General features: G+C 60.5%; 1 protein-coding gene across 1 annotated transcript in view; it reads right to left on the reverse strand.

Moving 5' to 3' along the window:
* The window catches only part of SYT2 (synaptotagmin 2), a 36,508-nt gene extending 28,633 nt beyond the window's left edge, over window positions 1–7,875 (reverse strand). Inside the window, exon 1 of the mRNA XM_059943555.1 lies at window positions 7,758–7,875. The gene's annotated coding sequence lies outside the window, so the exon portion shown is untranslated. The remainder of the gene's footprint in view (window positions 1–7,757) is intronic.
* Window positions 7,876–18,352: the final 10,477 nt, after the last annotated feature.

The following is an 18,352-nucleotide window of genomic DNA, read 5'->3' on the forward strand; positions in this document are numbered from 1 at the left end:
GTCTGGAGCCTGTGCTCCGCAACAAGACAGGCCGCGACAGTGAGAGGCCCGCACACCGCGATGAAGAGTGGCCCCCGCTTGCCGCAACTAGAGAAAGCCCTCGCACAGAAACGAAGACCCAACACAGCCATTAATTAATTAATTAATTAATTAATAATTAAAAAAAAAAAACCTTTACACGAATGTTCACAGCACCAGCGTTCACAACAGTCAAAAACCAACCAAAATGCCCATCAACAGATGCATGGATAAATACACTGTGGTCTATCCCTGCAACGGAATATCATTCAGCAATTCAAAGGAATGAAGGACTGATACATGATACAATGTGGTTGGACCTTGAAAATATATGTAAGTGAAAGAAGCAAGTCACAAAAGACCACATAATGAACGATTCTATTTATGTGAAACATCCAGGGAGACAGACTGACAGAGACAGAAGACAGATTATCCACTGGCTAGAGGTTGGGGAAAAGGAGAACAGGAGTGACCACTAATGTTTATACTTTTTCTTTTGGGTGAAAAATGTTCTGAAGTTAGATGGTGGTGGTGGATGCACGATTCTAAGTGCACTAAACCCACTGAACTGTGCACTGCAGCTGAGTGACCTGTACAGTACGTAAGTTATATCCCAGTAAAGCCGTCTTTAAAAGTAAAAAATCTACAAACCCCTGTAAGGTAAGGGGCTTTGATCACAGTTTTGAGGAGGGTGATGGGTTCAGAGAGCTCTAGCATCGGCCCACAGTCTGGGCAGGAGGCTACAGGGTCTGACTCTGGACTCTGTGGTACTGAACTCCAAGTCTGGGGCTCTTTCCCGAAGCTTCTCCCGAGCCCGAATCCAGCCTGACCCCCAAACACCTTGGGAAAAGCCTTCGCCCCTCCTCTCTCACGGAGCTCCTCAGGAAGTCCTTCCAGCTCTCTCATCACACCTCCAGCTTCCTGAGGGAGGACGTTCCATGGGACCTAAGGTCATGGCCAAGGTCACAGGAGACAGGCACCTGACCAGGACCCTACACTCCAGCCAAAGCCCAACACCTTCTTTAGGAAGCCAGGGGGTGGGGCGGACGAAACGCAGTGGGCTATGGGGGCTGTGCTCGCTTTCGAGGTGACCCTGGAGGTGACCTTGGCAAGGCAACTCATCTCCAGGGCTCTTGGCAAAATGATAATGAGGAGGCGACATTTCCAAGGCCCTGAGTAGCTCCGAAGACTTAATTAAAGTAGCCTCTCTTCTCCATACCTGCCATTCACCCCAATGACCAGCCAGAGGGCTATGGGGCAGCGGGCATCACTCAGTTGGTGGCCTGGGTACCTGCAGCGTGCCACTCCCCATCCTCAGCAGAGGCCCTTGGCCTAATCATCTGCCCAATACTGTCAGCAGGCAGGAAGGAAGGCGGCAGGCGAGGGAGGGGACAAGGGTGCCATCAACCAGGGCCCTGGACGCGCCTGGCGGGCAAGGTGCTGAATGTGCCTCAAGCCACCCTCCGCCCCACCCCGCCTCCTCGCACTGCAGACAGCCTGGCCGCGGGTGAGGAGGAAGGGCCCCCCTGCCGTCCCAGGGTCACCAACCAGGTGTCCCAGCTCGAAGGAGACGTTCCCCCGCCCCCGACTCTCTGCTTGTACAACCAGGGACCACGTCCAGAGACACTCCCGCCCGGAGCAGGCCGACCAAGGAGGAGCAGACGCTGGGAGAGGGCGGGCTCAGCCACCCAGAACCCGCTGTCCTTGTGGGGAGAGCGCCGCAATGGGGCTGGTGCTGTTTGTAGAAAGCGCAATAGGCCAGAGCCTCCACCGGGAAGCCCGCCTTGGTCAGAGGTGAGACGGGAGGAGGCCAGCGTCTCGGACCGTCATCCAGGGCATCCTGGGGGACGCGAGGGAGGCGGTCACCCTTCTCCACCTTTCAGAGGGGACAAATGAGGTCCAGGGGTGGGGAGACGCAGCTTGCCTGGGGCCGTGCGCGGTAACTTCACAGCAAAATCACTGGATTCCAGGTCCTTCTGACCAAATACCGTCACAGCCTTGCCTCAGCCCCTGCTCTAGGCTCCCACGCTGCTTCTTTATCTACAAAGTGTCCCTTCGGTTTGAAGAAGCACCATAATAACAACAGCGAAATCTTCATACTCTTACTGTTCTCAGAGCTTCACATAAATATTTATACACTGGATCCTCGTATCGACCGTATGGCATACACACTCTTTTATTCCCACTTTAAAGATGAGGAAACTGAGGCGCCCAGTGTTGCAGTAACTTAGTTACGGTCCTGCAGGAGATGGGATCTGGACGAGGCGCCTGGCGCCTGGGTGGCGGTGCTGGGCACCTGTGACGTGCCAGGTCCACACACCCCAGACCCCACCCCGATGGGCCAGGGCCCCGGAAGACGCAGGGAGTCCGCTCTGGGCTGCGCCCTCGCCCAGGGCTGTGCGCGAGGGGTCCCGGCGGACAGGCTGCAAGCTGCCTCCGGCTGAAGGCTGCCCCGCTGCCCCTGCTGCTGCTGGACGGCTGATCAGACCAGGTCGCAGGGCTGGCCTGGGCGGGGGAGGCGGGGGGCCCTCCCTCAGTCTCCCTGCCGCTGCCCCAGGTCCACGTGGGACATCGGTCGCCCTGGCTCTCCGGTCTCCGGGGACCGCCAGCCCTGTGATCGTCTGGGGGCCAGGGGGCCGGGGTTAGTCTTGGGTGGCAGCCCTGACCACCAGGAACGTCGCGGGGCCCCTCTGGGGCAGGCAGCACGGCCAGAGCATTCCCAAGAGAGGAAGGGGGCTCGGTGGATCCACCCACAGTCTCCCACCTGGCGGATTCCCACGGCAGGCGGCCCCTCCTGTGCCCCGTGCAGCCCCAGGGCCTCGCCCCAGTCGCGTTCTGCTTCCCAAAGCTCCCTTCGTTAACCTGTGAAGGTGCCATCCCAGGCGACCACAAAAGCCACTATAGCAGCCGGCAGCTGCCGTGGGTTCAGGAACTGCATTTCAGTGGAAGAAAGGCTCCGGGCTCTGGCCCTCCTCCCCCGCAGGCCCTTCCCCAACGTCAGGATGCAGAGAAGGAAAACGAAAAGATGACAAAACAAAGGCAGGACAGACAAAAGCAGGCACAGCCTCTCTTGACCTGACAAGGACTTTTTCCACAGCTTTCCCTGGGCTCAGGGGCCAGATAAGGAGCGAGCCTGAGCCCCGCTCAGGGGGCCATCCGCTCCGAGGCCTTTGTGCAGGAGTCCATTCCTCCAGGGAGCTGGGGGGGCGGCAGCTGCAAGCAATCAGGGAAATGTATCGGGGGTCAGGGCGGCGGGCGGGGTGCAGGCTCTCCGAGACACACACAAAGGGTGATTTAACACGGTGGATCCAAAGGCTGCCTTAGAAGCCGAGTGCTGACGCCGCAGGCCCCAGGCGCTGCGACCTCGCTTTTCAGAATCACTCCCCTCACTCCCATCCCACATCGGACTTATTTCCCTTCCTTTGCCACTGGGCAAATATTGACTTTCTTTCACTCGTGTCACCGATGGCACTGAGGCCAGCGGGCTGGCTATTGTCTCCTCTCTACAGGGCGGGCAGGCTGTCACGGAACAGCTCAGAAGGGCCGGCAGAGCCAGGCCAAGAGAGAAAGCCAAGAGAGGAAATCTGGGTCTTGGAAGTAATGTTTCTGCCTTTCTGTCCTCTCTCCCTTGCCCAAGCCCGTGGGGTTTGTTTTTCCACGTCTGGCTGTCCTGCTGTCACGCAGCCTGTCAGGCCCAAGAGAAGCAGAGCAGCAGCTGGTGTCACCGGCAGAGCTCGGGCCTCGGAGCACGCGTCTCTGGCTCTGGGCAACCTCAGGCCGACCCTTTCATTCTCTTGGGCCTCAGTGTTCTAACCTGCAACCTGGGAATGTTGGATTTGATGATCTCACATCCTTTCCGCTTCAGTCAAGGCCCCTGACCTCGTGCTCTGATTTTAGAAGAGATGGAAAATAGCTGCTCCATGGTTCATGGGGAGAGTGGAAAGGGCACCGGACTGAGCACCCACAGGGCAGGTGCAGCCCCATCACCGGTGCTCGGATGCTGTGTGACACTGGGCAAGGTGCTCCCCCTCTTTGAGCCCAGCTTCCCCACCATCAAAATCAGAGACTGAGGGCTTCCCTGGTGGCGCAGTGGTTGAGAATCTGCCTGCCAATGCAGGGCACACGGGTTCGAGCCCTGGTCTGGGAGGATCCTACATGCCGCGGAGCAACTAGGCCCGTGAGCCACAACTACTGAGCCTGCGCGTCTGGAGCCTGTGCTCCGCAACAAGAGAGGCCACGACAGTGAGAGGCCCACGCACCGCAATGAAGTGTGGTCCCCGCTTCCCGCAACTAGAGAAAGCCCTCACACAGAAACGAAGACCCAACACAGCCATAAATAAATAAAATAAATAAATAAAATAAAATAAAAAATCAGAGACTGAATGGGATGACGCCCAAGGTCCCTTCCGGCGCCCCAGGCTGTGGTCCACTCACCACACACGGCCCGTGGGCGGTGATGCCTTTTCTCCAAGAACTTATTTTCCAGCCCTTTCCTCACGACTAACCTTGAACGGAGGCTGTCGGGCCTCTGCCTTGTATCCTTGTCACCAGGGGCTTCTGTCAGCCTCCCAGTTCCTCTCTGCAGACTCACCTCCACCTGCAGCCCCTGCCCCCAAGGCCCTGTGACGAGAACCAGCTCCTGAAGCCCCAGGCAGAGGTCAGCTAGAACAGGATGAGGAAGGCAGGGCTTCTCAGCAGCTGTGCGTGGCAACACCTGCGGGACGGTGGGCTCCGTCCCCACTCTTCCTCTGGCCTGAGTCCCCTCTGTGATGACACAGAACCTCAAAAAGCCCATTCCTCATGCAGCACTCAATTCACACTAAGAACTCCCCACATCCCAGAAGTTTTACATAAATTATTCCCGTGTAATCTTCAGAAGAACCCTAAGAAGTAGGTAACATTGTTCCCATTTCACAGATGACATAACTGAGCCTCAGTTATGTCAAGTAATTTGCCCCAATTCACACAGCTAATACGGAAAGAGCCAAGATAGGAGTCTGAACCTGTCTGTCTGCAAAGCCTTTACTCTTAAGCATCAGCATTCTTGCTGAGGAGATGTCATCATCTCCTCGCAGGCTGTCCCAGGACCTTAACAGAGGGGTGGTGAGAGGCAATGCCCGCGTGACTCCGCAAACCTCCCACCCACCCCGCCCCCAGCCTCAGCAAAGGCAGAGCCAACAGGGTCACAGGCAAGAGGGTCAGAAGGCCCTTCGAGCATCTAAACCAACCTTTTACTTTGCAGTTGAGAAAACAGGGGCCCAAGGGGTGTGACTTGCCTAAGGTCACATGGCAAGTCTAGGGTAACCCCACTACCCACCCACCAGCGCACCCGTGTTGACATCCCAGGGTCCCGAGAGCGCCCCCAGGCAGGGCCAGTGCCTCTGCCATTCTCCCGCTGCAGCCCTGGGTGCAGGTGTGCTCTGGCTGCTCACTCCCGGGGGCCAGCCTCACCCCCTCTCGGCTCCAGTTGGCTCCTTCCTCGAAGGCTGGGGGTGGGGGGGATGGAGTGAAGCCCATCTTGTAACTGCAGAAGGGATGGGAGGTGTGGCAGGAGGTGGGGCCGGGGGAACCAGAGGAAAAGAGGTGAGATTACAGGGAAGTCAAGCATTTTCTTTCTTTCCCGTGAAGTTTCTGCTGCAGAATCACTCGAATGATCCAAGACAGAGACAGAGACAGAGAGAGGCAGGCAGCGCCGCTGTCCCCATTCTGCAGAGATGCTCTGGAAGCTGCAGGGAGATCACACCGCAAGTCCACCCCCACCCCCCTCCTCCGGCCTCTGTCCCCGCTCCCGCAGGTCTTTATCTTTCTCATTGGCAGCAGCTGCTTGCTCGGGACTTGGAAGGCTCAGCACTGGACTAAACATCGTACATGTGTTTCTCATTTACTTCTCACAACAACCTACAACACCACAGCTGTTACCATTTTGTCGCGACAACTAACTGAAGCTCAGAGACGTAGAGTAACTTGCTCAAGGTCACACAGCCACTAACCAGTGAGCCCGGGCCTCCCGAGGATGCATGGCGGGGGCGCGCAGGACCAGACTGTGGCCCACTCATACCGAGTAACTCTCTCGAGCTGTCTCCACTCTGCGGACAGATGTGCACTGGGAATTCCAGGGCCACCTGCCCCATCACCCAACCAAGCCCACTTCTTACGATCAGACTCCAGCCCAGAACTGCAGCCACAGGACTGCAGGGCTGGGAAGGTCCCGGGGAGTCATCTAGTTCAACCCCTTCCGTGTATAGGCGAGGAGAGCAAGAAAGGGGCTTGCCCAAGGTCACACAAGGTCACACGAACGGGTAGCAGCGCCTAGAATTAGACTCAGGCCTCCTATCTTAAACCAGGACCCTCTCCACAGCACCCTGAGGCTCAGTGAGGAGCTACCGTCCATCTCCACTGGAACAGAGCCAGAGGCACCCCAAGGAGGCGTCAGGTTAGACGCTCCCAGCAAGGGCAGCGAGGTGCACAGCGGGTGCTACGGGCCATCGCGGTGCAGACCTTTCAGATCCTCCTCCTCATCCTGGACACAAGCGTGACCTTGGGAGGCCCCTGACACCCCCTGAGCCCACAGGCCTCCTGTCCAGCACTGGGAACTTTTCTCCAGGAAAGGCCTTGCCCCTACAAAGAGGGTGGGTGATGCGGAAGATTCTGAGTCTCACAGCCCTGCTGTCTTGTTGGAGGAGGGAGCTACAGTTTCCCCAGAGGCTAGGTCACAGGAGGGGTGCGCGGATGAGGCTGCACCCCCAACCCCTCAGCTCACCTCACCTGCGGGCGGGCCAGGACTGAGAGGGACTTCAGACACCGTGAACTCCAAACCCCCATTTTCCAGATGAAGATACTGAGGCCCAGAGGGATAAGTGAGCTGTCCAAGGTCATAGGCGGGGTTGGTATGGAAGCTTCCCGACTGCCCCCAGGCACGCTGGGAGCGCAGCTCCACACCGCCCCCCCCCCGCCCCGCCTCCCCAGGAAGGGAGCGCTGAGCTGCCGCAGACAGGTGGGCGAACGAAGACGGCTCATTTCTAAGCGCCCAGGCCCGGCAGGTGCGCCCGTGGGCTTGTTCACCCACTGCCCTGGCCCCACACGTCCCCACTCCCCACTGAGGCACCACGCACCCCATCACCCGGAGATCAGAGATGTGCAGCAGCTCGTCCAAGGTCACACAGCAGAATGAGTACAGCCTGCTCTCCTACTGCCCTGCTGCTCCTTCCCCACCCCCTCCTTGGTCTCTCCAAGCTCCGCCGCTTGCCAGGATCCTGGGGACCTTGCTTCCCCCGATGTACCGGGCAGCGCGCTGGCTCGTGTATGAAAAAGTTTCGTGGAGAGGAAGGGGCGGAAGACGCCGCCGCCCATCCCAGGCCCGGACGGCCGCGGCCTGGCGGGGGACGCGGAAAGGAAGCGATCTCCGGGCTCCGCCAGGTCCCCGGAGCGCCCCGCTCCCTCACCGTCTCCGCGGTGGGCGCGGCTGGGGTCCCGCGCCTGCACCCACTCTCCAACGCGCACCCATTCCATCCGCCCCCCGCGGCGCCCTTCCCGCGGCTCTCGGAGAGGGGTTCCCGGGATAATTCAGGACACCTCCCCAGGGACCATCAGGGTAATTCCGGCGCAAGCGGACTCCCGGAGCCCCGTTCCGCACCCGCTTCATCCGCCGCAAGCGCCGAGCCCACAGTCCGGGAGTCCCAGGTGGGCGCCCGCATCCGCCCGCGCCCCCGGCCCCGGCCGCCCCGCCCGGCTCCTCTTACCCGGGGACGTTCCGGCGCCGTGAGCCCGAGCTCTCGGCGAGGGCAGCGGGCGGGACGCCGCGCTCCCGGAGTCCAGGCCCCTCTCCGCCTTCCCGGCGCCCGGCCGCTGCGGCTCCGCTCCGCCCGCCCGCTCCCTCGCGCGCCGCAGTAGTAACACCTGCCCCGCGCCCGCCGGCCAATCGAGATGCTCCTCACATCCGCCAGCACGCGGCGCGGGCTGGGCCTCCGAGGGCGACCCCCTCCGGCCGTCGCGCAAGTCCCCGCCCCGCGATCCCGCCCCCTCTCGGGCCGGGGCGGTGGCTGGCAGGAGGCGGGGGCGCGGGCGGGAGGGGGAGAAGGCGGGGGCCGTTTGCGGTGGGCGGGCCGGCCCGCGCGCCCCCGGAGCCCCGCGGAGGTGCCCCCGCCGCGCCCCCCCGCGACACTCCCCCAGCACCCCGCCCCACCCCCACGGGCTTTCCGAGCCTCTCGGGCTTGGGGATTGGCTGGGAAGGACGGCGGGCGGGGGGCCTCCCCGCGATCGGGAACCAGCTAACGGGTGGGAAGGAGCCGATTTGCTTCGGGGGCTACGGATGAAGGTTTTCCTGAGTCGAGGAAGAAAAGAAAAGGGAGGCGAAGAGGAGCGGTGGAGACAAAAGGGGCGGGGGAGGCGGGGGCGTCGGGCCCAAGAGCCCCGACAGCCCCGGCCCAGCACCCCAGCACCCGTCCGAGCATGAAGTCCCGACTGGTACCCAGGGCTCTCCCGTCCGCGTCTCGGGGAGGAGAGAACGCGGGCCGGGCGGAGGGGCCCTGCGGGGGAGGAGGAAGCGTCTGGGGCACAGGATCCCGGACCGGCTCCCTCATGGGAACCCACCGCTTCTGCCTCTCGAGAAGGCAAGGCCTGGGCCCCCTGAACACAGAGGCAGGTACTCCCCACCCACAAGGCGGGACGGGCAGGGAGGACGCCAGCCCGGGATCGCCTCTGTGCCTCGGTCTCACCCCTGAACCCCATACTGGGCCCTCAGCACCCACCGCCCAGATCTCAGGACCCCAGTTCAGCCGCGCAGAACTTAGCGCTGGTGCCAGGGGGCCCCCATCCCCACCTTCCCCCCTCCCCTCCACTCTCAGCAGCTCCTCCCCGGCTGCTCCCGGTCTGCATACTCAGAATCCTGGATCAAGTTTGGGGTTCGACCCAGGAAGTGACACCCCCAAATCCTGTGTGTTGGGGGAGGCCTTACTCAGGCTTCCGGGGCCCCTCATCTCCGCGGAGTCAGAGCAAGGAACCCCGGGAATTCCCGGTACCTGCAACCCCCCTTGTCTCCCCTCCTCCCTGCGTCCCCAGCCCGCCAGCCACATCGCTGGGAGCCGGGCCACTGCAGTGCGGCGGCGGCACTGCTGCTCTCGCTGGGCTGGAGCCTCCCTTTAGAACCAGCCAGGCACGGACCCTGGTCTGCAGAAAACGCTGACTCGGGGTTTCCAGTATGCCAGCGCAGCAGGGAGTGTGTGCCACCGGCATACCTGGCTGGGGGGCACGTGGGCGGGAAGAGGGAGACAGGACTGATGCCCGAGACCCTCTAGTCAGTTCTGCTGACCCCTCACCATTCCTCCCGAGGGTAAGGGCTCAAGGTCAGCTGTTCAGCAAGAGGACACGGGGGGTTTCCTCCCACCCCTCCACACCCTGCACCCCAGCTGCTGGTCTACCACACTGAGGGGGGACCTGTCACCTGGCTGTCCCTCTTCTGCTTCTCCCTGGAGAAAGAAATGCTTCTCCTTTGAAATCCCACAAAAGCATCCTTTGCCAGGAGGAGGAAGGAAGGGGCTGAAAGTTCCGCAGGCTGGACTCAGGTCAGATGCTGTGATTTCCTGACGCCCAGGGTCCCGGGCTGCCATCCTGCTTGATTAGAAAGCCTGTGGCTTAATGATTGGACAGTCATGCTGCTTGGGTGCAGGGGGATGGATGAAATGGCCCTCATGGCTCCTTCTGGTAAAATGGATCAAAAGATCCCTGAGCCTCGCTCAAAGCTGCCTCCAGTAAAGTGGTCCAAGAACTGATGAAATGGTCTAATGACAGGAAAACAAAGCATTTAGGCAGGGCTGTCTGCTCCTCCGGAGAGTACCCGTGTTTGAGGTTTGAGCTCCCTTCAGTGCACCCTTCCCCTGCTGGGGGCTGGGGTTCTGAAGGGTCAGGTGACATGCGCACAGGCAGGGCCAGGGACTAGATGGGGAGGTGGGAGCACCATGGCTCCTTGAAAAGAGGCAGCTTCGAGCCTCTCAAGCACCAGAGGACCCCTCTCCCGGGGCGTGGGGGGGGGGGGGTAAAAACAACTTACAGCCTTGATCTCACTTGAGTCTTTTCAACAATCCCAGAGGCAGCAAGGCAAGGATGGGGCAGGTCTTCACTCCACTGTGGCACAGGAAGCCCCCAAAGGCTTCCCAAGGTCTCGTGTTGGTGCCGAGTGAGGCGTGGAGCCAGGTCCTGTGACCCCAGATGCTGGCCCTCCCCTAGTCCACACAGGCTAGTGCACAGCTATAGCTGCGCCTTCCTCCCGGACGCTCCTTACCTCCTCCCCGCCATTGCCCCTGCTACCCTGTCTTCCCCTGTCGGCTTCCGGTGCACATCACTAGACGTGGCCCTTACCCAGCCTCCAGCCTCACCTGGCACTGCCACGCTTGCCTTCTGTGCTCCAGCTGCACTGATCCCCTTGCAGGTCCTTACAGGGCTGTGCTCTTTCCTGCCACACACAGAACCTCTGCCCACGCTGTCCCCTCCACCCACACTGTCACCCACCACCCCCTTCATCCTGCCAGCCTCATTCCCCGACGCCTCCTCCCGTGTACCATGCTTCTCCTCTGCAGCACCTGTCACCTGTTCTTGTTCCTCTCTCCCCGTCCCCGGCCCGTGAGCTCCAGGTGGGAAGGACCTCAGTAAACCTCAGTGGTTCTGAGGCTCAGCATCCTCGAATCCTGGCGCTGCCGCCTGGATGCTGTGTGATCTTGGGCAACCACTCTATGCCTCGGTTTCTCACCTGCACCACAGGGGTTCTAACTCTAATTCTAAATCAGAGTTACTGTGGGGATTAAAGGGGTGATGTATGTACAGAGACCAGTGCGCTGCCGTGGCTGGCGCACGGCGTCAGCTTCTGCTGGTAAAGAAGGAACAAAGGGTGGACACGTCCCTCTACTGCCAGCCTTCTCCCCAGGGACCAAATACATCTCCTCTCCTTGCCCCCCAGCCCCCTCTCACTTCGCGGCTCCTGAACCCTAACTTCTGCCCCCGGCTTCCGGGATGAGCGGAGAGCGGCTGCAGCCACTCCTTCCCTCCCCGCCCAGGCCTGGCCTCTCCAGTGCTGGCAGCCGGGTTCTCTGCTTTGTCCCCGCATTGGCCTCGGGTGCCAGCACAGCCCGGGTGTGGAGCCCCGGTGGCCGAGCCGGGAGGCAGGGTGGCCTCTGTCACAATCTGCATCAGCGTCTCCCCGAAAGCCACGTCCAGTGAAATCCGCGTCCCCAGCCTCTGGAGGGGTCCTTTGGCTCCACCTCTGCAGAGACCCCCGAGCTGCCCCCGACCTGGGCTGAGGCCAACCCTGCAGGATCGGGTGGGGGCAGTCAGGAGAGGGCCCCAGGGGCCTTGGCTGTCTCCCTGGGTTGGCTTCCTGTTGCTGTACCATGTCCTCCTTTCTGTCTGATCTGGGCCTTCGTGAAGGCCGCTGCCGGGGAGGTGGACGGCCCTTCCCCAGCCCTACGGCCTGACACCCCACAGCTGGTCCCCTGGAGAAGTAGCCGCGGCAGCCTGGCTAGAAACTTCCCCCAACCCCCAGCCTGGGGGAGAGGGAGGAGGGAGGGAAAGGAGAAGAGGCCTCTCTAAAGGCTCTTGACCGAGTTCCCTCCCCACTTCAGACCTGTCCAGACAAAGTAATGATTCTCAGCTCTTCCTTCCAGAATTGCAGCAATTGGGTTTCTGCAAAGAGCTTCTAAATCCTGCAGTCACCGCCGTAACCACCACTCGTGCTAACGGTGGCCCTCCCACCCCTCCCTCCTCCCTTCCCTCCTCCCTTCCTCCCCCTGGGCTTCACTGGACAACCTAAGCAGCAGTCTGGGACCACAGACTTTGAAGGACGGGACCCTCACTGCCGTCCCGGCCGCACGGTGGACGCTGTCGGGGTTAAGAACATAGGCTCCGCAGCCAGACGCTGGGAGTGAACCCTGGCTCTGCCACTTAGCAGCTGTGTGACTTTGGGCCGGTTACTTAACCTCTCTGTGCCTCCTCTGTAAAATGAGGACAAAAATTGTTTGTGCCTCATACAATCACTGTGAATATTGCATAAGTAAAAAAACATTAAAAAACTTAGTGTCTGGGACATGACGGGTGCCCAGTAAGCATTAGCTCTTTTTTATATTATCTCTACAGATGGGCAGACAGAAAAGCAGCTCCTGTTTACCGAGTGCCTTTCCACGTGCCAGGCGGTTTGTATGTCGTGGCACAAGGGGTGCAGGATGGGCCACGTCAAACCTGAGGAGTCTGCTGACACCCCTCGTCCGGGAATTTATTTGCATCCACTTGTTGATGTGGGGCTAACGAGCGGCACCTGGGGAAACAAACTGCGTCTACAGCTGGGCTCCAGGCACGGGTGGCGTATCTGGCACCCGTTAAATGGGGGTCTCAGATAAAGAAATGGTCAGAGAGAAAGAATGCAGCTGACGGTGAGCCAGACCCCACAACAGGGCTTGAGGGTCCGAGGGAGGGACCCTACAGGAGGGGGAGAGTGGCTGGCCCTTGACCTCCTCTGACCCGGTGACCTGGGAAGCAGGGCAGGGCCCCGGCCGCCTGCTGGGAGACCTACCCCCGAAAGGAGCATTTCACCCCTGAGTGTTCTCATTCGCTCTCTGAAGGAGTGAGAATGTCTCGGGGGCACTGAGACAGCCCAGCTGCAAGTGGGCAAGTGGCCGCCCAGCAGAGAGGCACCTCACCGGGCAGCTTGCGGAGGCTCCTGGGACGCTGGCCAGGTGAGGCCGGCGGGGGGTGGGGAGGTTTCCTGGAGGAGCAGGTGGACAGGGTCGGGTTCTGAGACGGTGAGGACAGGAGACACACCGAGTGCTCTCCTCGTGCCAAGCACTACCTACTTAATGCTTCTTATTCCCATTTTACAGAGGCAGACAGAGGTAAAGCAACCTGCCCAAGGTCACACAGCGAGGGAGTGGAACACGCAGGGTATGAGCTCTGATGTTCTGCTCAGAGGCTGCACCCTGCCCCCCTCTGCCACCTGCTTCGCTGATCAATACTGGGCCCCTCATTCCTAACTGTAAGCTGGACAGGGTGTGGACACTCGGGTCCTACCTAATCCTTACAGCTACCTTATGAAATGGGTGTTTGTCCCCAGCTCACAGCTGAGAAAACTGAGGCTCAAAAATGCAAAGAATTTGCCCGAGTTTACATAGCTGGGAAGTGCCAGAGCCGGGGTTCAGGTCCCCCTGCCCAGGACCACCGGCTGCCATAAATCCAGTTCCAGCCCCCACTGCACAAAAGGCCACTCCCACACAGGCTTCACCCAGGCATGGGAGCGATTCCAAGGTCTCTCCAGACTCAGGCCAGACATGCAAGCCATCGAGTTTGGGAGAGACCCCCAAAGAGGAAAAGGAATTGGGTCTGAGCTCGGAGGATCTTCCCAGAGAGTGCGGGAAGCCAAAATAACCGACTCCTGTGACTGTGGGTGTGTAAACCGCAGTCCGAGGGCCTGTGTGTACGGCGTGAGCCTCCTCTCAGCCATGTGTGAGGGGCCCAGACGATCGCCTGCTGGGCAGAGCACAGGTGAGGGTCAGGCTGCTCTTGGGGGGAGCAGAAGCTGGCAGGGATCCTTCCGTCCCGCACCCACTGGATGTGTGTCCATCACGTGTAAGCTCTGCTGGCCGGGTCCACGGAGCTGGGACACAACCCCTGCCCATGAGGGTCTCCATCAGGATGGAGCAAGGGACACGGGCTCGGGGCAGCTGTGCACCTGGAGGCCTGGACCGGGCGGAGGGTACCTCAAGGGGGCGGAGCCATGAGAACTCCCTGGGAAGGGGAGGTGCTCAGCCAGGGCGCGGGCACCGAGTGCTGACAAGCATGGAGGCGGAGGCACCGGGCAGAGCCGCCGGGGGGGGGGTGGGGGGGGGGGGTCCACACACAGGCCCCCTCGCTTTACTGCGCTTCGCAGACTCTGCGTTTTCACTAACAGAAGGTCTGTGCAGCCCCGAGACAAGCGAGCCCATCGGCGTCTTTTTTCCAACAGCCTTTGCTCACTTCGTGTCTGTGTCACATGTGGTAATTCTCAGAATATTTCAACCTTTTTCATTAGTGTTCTGCTTATGATGATCTGTGAACAGTGGTCTTTGACGTTCCTACAAGGAATAGCAGAAGGTTCAGGTGATGGTCAGCACTTTTACCAGCAAAGTATTTTTAAATTACAGTATGCACATTGTTTTTTCAGACATATTGCCACCACACGCTGAAGAGGCCACAGGATGGTGTAAACATAACTTTACGTGCACTGGGAGACAGGAAAACTCGTGTGGCCCGGCCGGGCTGAAGGGGCCGGCTTTGACCCACACAGGCAGCAGGGCTGTTGGGTCAGGGGAGACGACCCCGCCAGGCTAAGGGGGAGACCCCACGCTGGGCGACTGGATGGGGTGAGGGGACACGGGGGTCGGACGGCTCCTGGGTCTGGCTGGTGACTGGAAGGGGAATGAGGTCGTTCATTACGAACAGGAGCACGGTGGGCGGGGGTCTGGGGAGGTACGAGCTGGCAGTCCACGTGGGGAGCAGGGCCAGATTCAGGAGGAAATGTCCAGGAGGCTCTTGGAAATGTGGCCTGGAGCTCAGGAAAGGGGTTTGGACGGGAGATGCGCCTTTGGAAGACACTAATTCATAGAACATGGAGAAACACCTGCTCTGAAGATGTTAGTAACCTAAGTGACAGCAACCAGCTTTGGTCCCAGACTTGGACTCAGGCTGGTCAGTTCTCGCCACCTCAGTGCTCCTCTCTCTAATAGCTTCTACCTCAGGTCTGAGCAGCTGTGAAATGCCCCCAAACCATCTCCTTTCTCTTTCCTAAAGGTCTCGGGTGTGAGTTTCTAGCCACATATCGTTCTACCCATTTTACAGAATTGGAAAGTTGAGGCACATCTTTACTAAGCCACGCAAGCTGACTGTAGAATCTGAAGCGGTGTCCATCCCAGCTGACCTCAGCCGGGAGAGCGGTTGTTTTTTGTTTGTTTTTTCTGGGTTTTTTTGTGGGTTTCCCCCCAAAGGAATGCTGTACTGACACATCACCCATTATCTACTTTAAGGAAAAGATAAATCAGTTATTATACCTGCATCCTGCCTTCCCACCACACCCCATCTAAGAGGTTACAACCCTGAGGAAAGAGCACAGAGCAGCGTTCCTCCCAAGGCACGAGTGTGGATTGCAGCCACTGCACCCCGCAGTGTGTCTGAAGTGACCAGCAGACACTCAGGTACCAGACAGCACATCACGGTCGACCAGAGAAGACACTGACCTGACGGTCCCTCCCCTTCGAGAGTGCACGGATGCAGGCGAGGTCTCTGCCCGCTAAGAGCCTGTAAGGCACAGAGCTGCCCCTGCAGGCGTGCCAGACGTGGGGCCCTGGGTGAGAGGCTGCTGGGCTGTGGCAGCTTCGGAGCGGAAAGAGATCTCTGTAGCTCCTGAGAAAAGGCAACAGCAGAGTCCCAGCTGGCCCGACGCCCTGGCCCTGACCTACCTGCGGGTCTGCCGGCTGCTTGCCAGCCCTGGCCCTCAGCTGAGCTGGTGCAGCCGATGCTGGGGAAGGGGTGCCTCCCCTCCGCCCCGCCGCCTGGCTTGTGGGGAGAAGCAGGCGTGTGTCAGCGTTGTGGTGACGGCAGAGCATGGAGCGCTGGGGCCATGCACACGCGAGGGCTCCAGCCCCCGTCTCCGCTGCCCCCCCAGGACCCACCACACAGCCCCTCAGCTCCATCTCCCACGTCTCCCTCAGTTGCTGGCGTCTGGCTTCCGCGGGACATGGTCCCAGACCAACGTTGACGCTCAGGCTGTCTTCTGTGCTTTCGGCCTCCGTGAGCACAGTGGACGAAGCGCATGGGGACAGGAGTCTCCCCCACGGTGGGACGGCGGGAGCTTGCTGCGGCGCAGGGGTCCTCGCCTCTCCGTCCACCAGAATCACCCGAGGAGCTGGGAAGAAGGACCGCCAGCCCCCGCCCCAGACCCACCCCTCCATGGCAAGACCACGACTGCAGAGTCAGGCCTGCCTCGTGTTCCCGGTGGGGCTGGATGAGCTAGACCCTGAGCTCCAGGTTCTTCTCCTGAAGGAACATCCGTGGCCGGTCCCCCGAGGGAAACGCACAGGAAGCACAGTGCCTGCGGCCCGAGCTGGCCTTTGACGCACGCGCACCACCCCACCTCCCAGCTCCGCGGCGCCTGGGGCTTCCTCCCAACCCGGTGCTGCAGTCAGCCCCCAGCCAGCGTCTGCGGAAGGTGCGCACCTCCTGACGGCACGACGGCCTCACACCTCCAGGCTGTTACCCCAGAACCCTGGTGTCACCTTTTCCGGCTGCACCCACCCAAAACACCGTTCTCAAACTGGCCCATCTGATCGCCCAACTCCCGCGGCCCTGCGCCCAGCGCCAACTCTGCTGGACCTTCCGGCCACGCAGCCTCCCAGTGCCCACTCCCCGCCTTGACTCTCACTGTCTGGGTCCCCTCGCGGCCCAGGCGCCGTCCCTGCCCCCTGACGGTCCTGTGGACACGAGTCCAGCACTGCACACCCTCCTGCACCACCCCACCGGCTCAGACTGCAGACCCCTGAGGCAGCGCAGTTGCCGGCACCTGGTGGTGCTTCATCAGCCTTGACCCTTAACCTCACGTGGGGTGACAAAGAGATGGGGACGTGTGCAGAGACTGGGACAGGGACTGAGCCGTCTCCAAGCGCACCCCCAACAAACTCGCGCTTCAGTCTCCAGATGGGGGAGCAGAGACTAGTGCTGAGGCAGGGCTGCTCCAGGAGAGCCAGACCTCACCGGGCCTCCGCGGTGCCACCACTGTGGATTTTCTCCTCTTCTGGTTCTGATTCGGAAGCCTGGGAAGCTGGGTTCTGGGTGCCCTCATGGGGCGTTCAGTCCACTTAGGGACCTGACACTGATCGTACGACCACAGACACACACGGCAGATCTTCGCTAAGGTCAGAACTGTGACGGAGAGTGGGATGGTGCTATAGGACTATTAGAGGGACTTCTCAGTGAGATCAAGGGCAAAGCTTCCTGGAGGAAGCAGCGCCTGCACTGAGGCTTGAAAGCTGCCCAGAAATTAACCAGGCAGAGCGAGCAGCTTCTGCATGACCCGCGAAAGAGGCGGCCGTGGCTGGACTGGGTGCTGGGATGACGAAGGAGAGTGAAGGGTTGGATGTAGAGGCGCGGTGGGGGGGGGGGGGGGGCACTGACAGGCGGGACGGGAAACCTGGAGCCAGCCCAGGCGTGGGCAGGTGGGTGAGAGCATGAGGTGGGTGTTGGGTCACCTGTGAGGCATGCAAGTGGAGACTCTGAATGTGCAGGTGGGTGCAGGTGGGCTTCAAAGGAGGGGTCCGGGCTGAAGACCTGCTGTGAGTCACCCACTTAGAGGAGGGGGTTGAAGCTGAGGGGCCTGGACCCCCCAGACGGCGGCCCTTCTAGAGGGACACGCACCCCGTTTCACAAGGCCGTCCTGTTCAGCTTCTCCATCTCGGACTCATTTAGGTCCCCTGTTTCCTTTATCTGTTGTTAAACCAACAGCTGACCACGTGCCCACGAGCCGTCGGTGACGAGGGAACATCGCTGTCAGCTGAGGCGCGAGGGGGGGCTCCCGCCAGCTTCGTGCCGTCTTCCCACGTCCCTCTCGGCCCTCAGGAGGCAGACATCCCTGCCCTTGTTTCTGGAGCAGGACGCTGGGGCTCAGAGAAGCAAAGCCCTGCCCGGTATCAGTGCCGGACGCCTTCTCACTGCCGGGGCTGCTTCGCCAGAAGAACGGCCCGTGCCCAGAGGGCGGAGGGCAGGATCCAGGCACCACCTCCACTCGGGGACCGACTCGCATCCCTGACGGACCAGCCTCTGCTCACACAGTCCTGGCAGCCCGTGGCCCACTTCTCACACCGTTCAGCGCTATTGGAGTGGATTCCTTATCGTAACTGAAATCTGTCTCCCTGTGGCTTCCTCTGCTGGTCAGAGGCCAGCCGTCCAGGAGACCTGCATCCTCCCTCTCTGAGAACAGTTGCCGGGCCTCCCTGGACGCCTGTGTCTGGTCAGGTTCACTCCTGTTCCAGTGTCTTCCTTTGCCTCTCACATCCTGGGCAAACTCTTCTGGACAAGACCCAGTATGTCTGTCCTTCTTGAAACGGGATGTACAGAGAGGTACAACCCACCCTAAATATGAGCCAATTCGCCCAAAATCAAGGTCAGATGGAGGCAGGGCCAATCTCTTTACGGTCAGTGGTACATCAGGCCCAGGCTTGAGCGGAGCTAGTCCAGACCCACTGCACAGGAGGCGTGTCCCAGGTCTTAGGGGACCACAAGAGGCGCCCAGGACTGGAGGGCATCTTTCTGCACCCACGAGTCTCTTCCCTGC

The sequence above is a fragment of the Balaenoptera ricei genome, chromosome 1, assembly GCF_028023285.1.
Source record: "Balaenoptera ricei isolate mBalRic1 chromosome 1, mBalRic1.hap2, whole genome shotgun sequence".
In the NCBI taxonomy this organism is placed as follows: domain Eukaryota; kingdom Metazoa; phylum Chordata; class Mammalia; order Artiodactyla; family Balaenopteridae; genus Balaenoptera; species Balaenoptera ricei.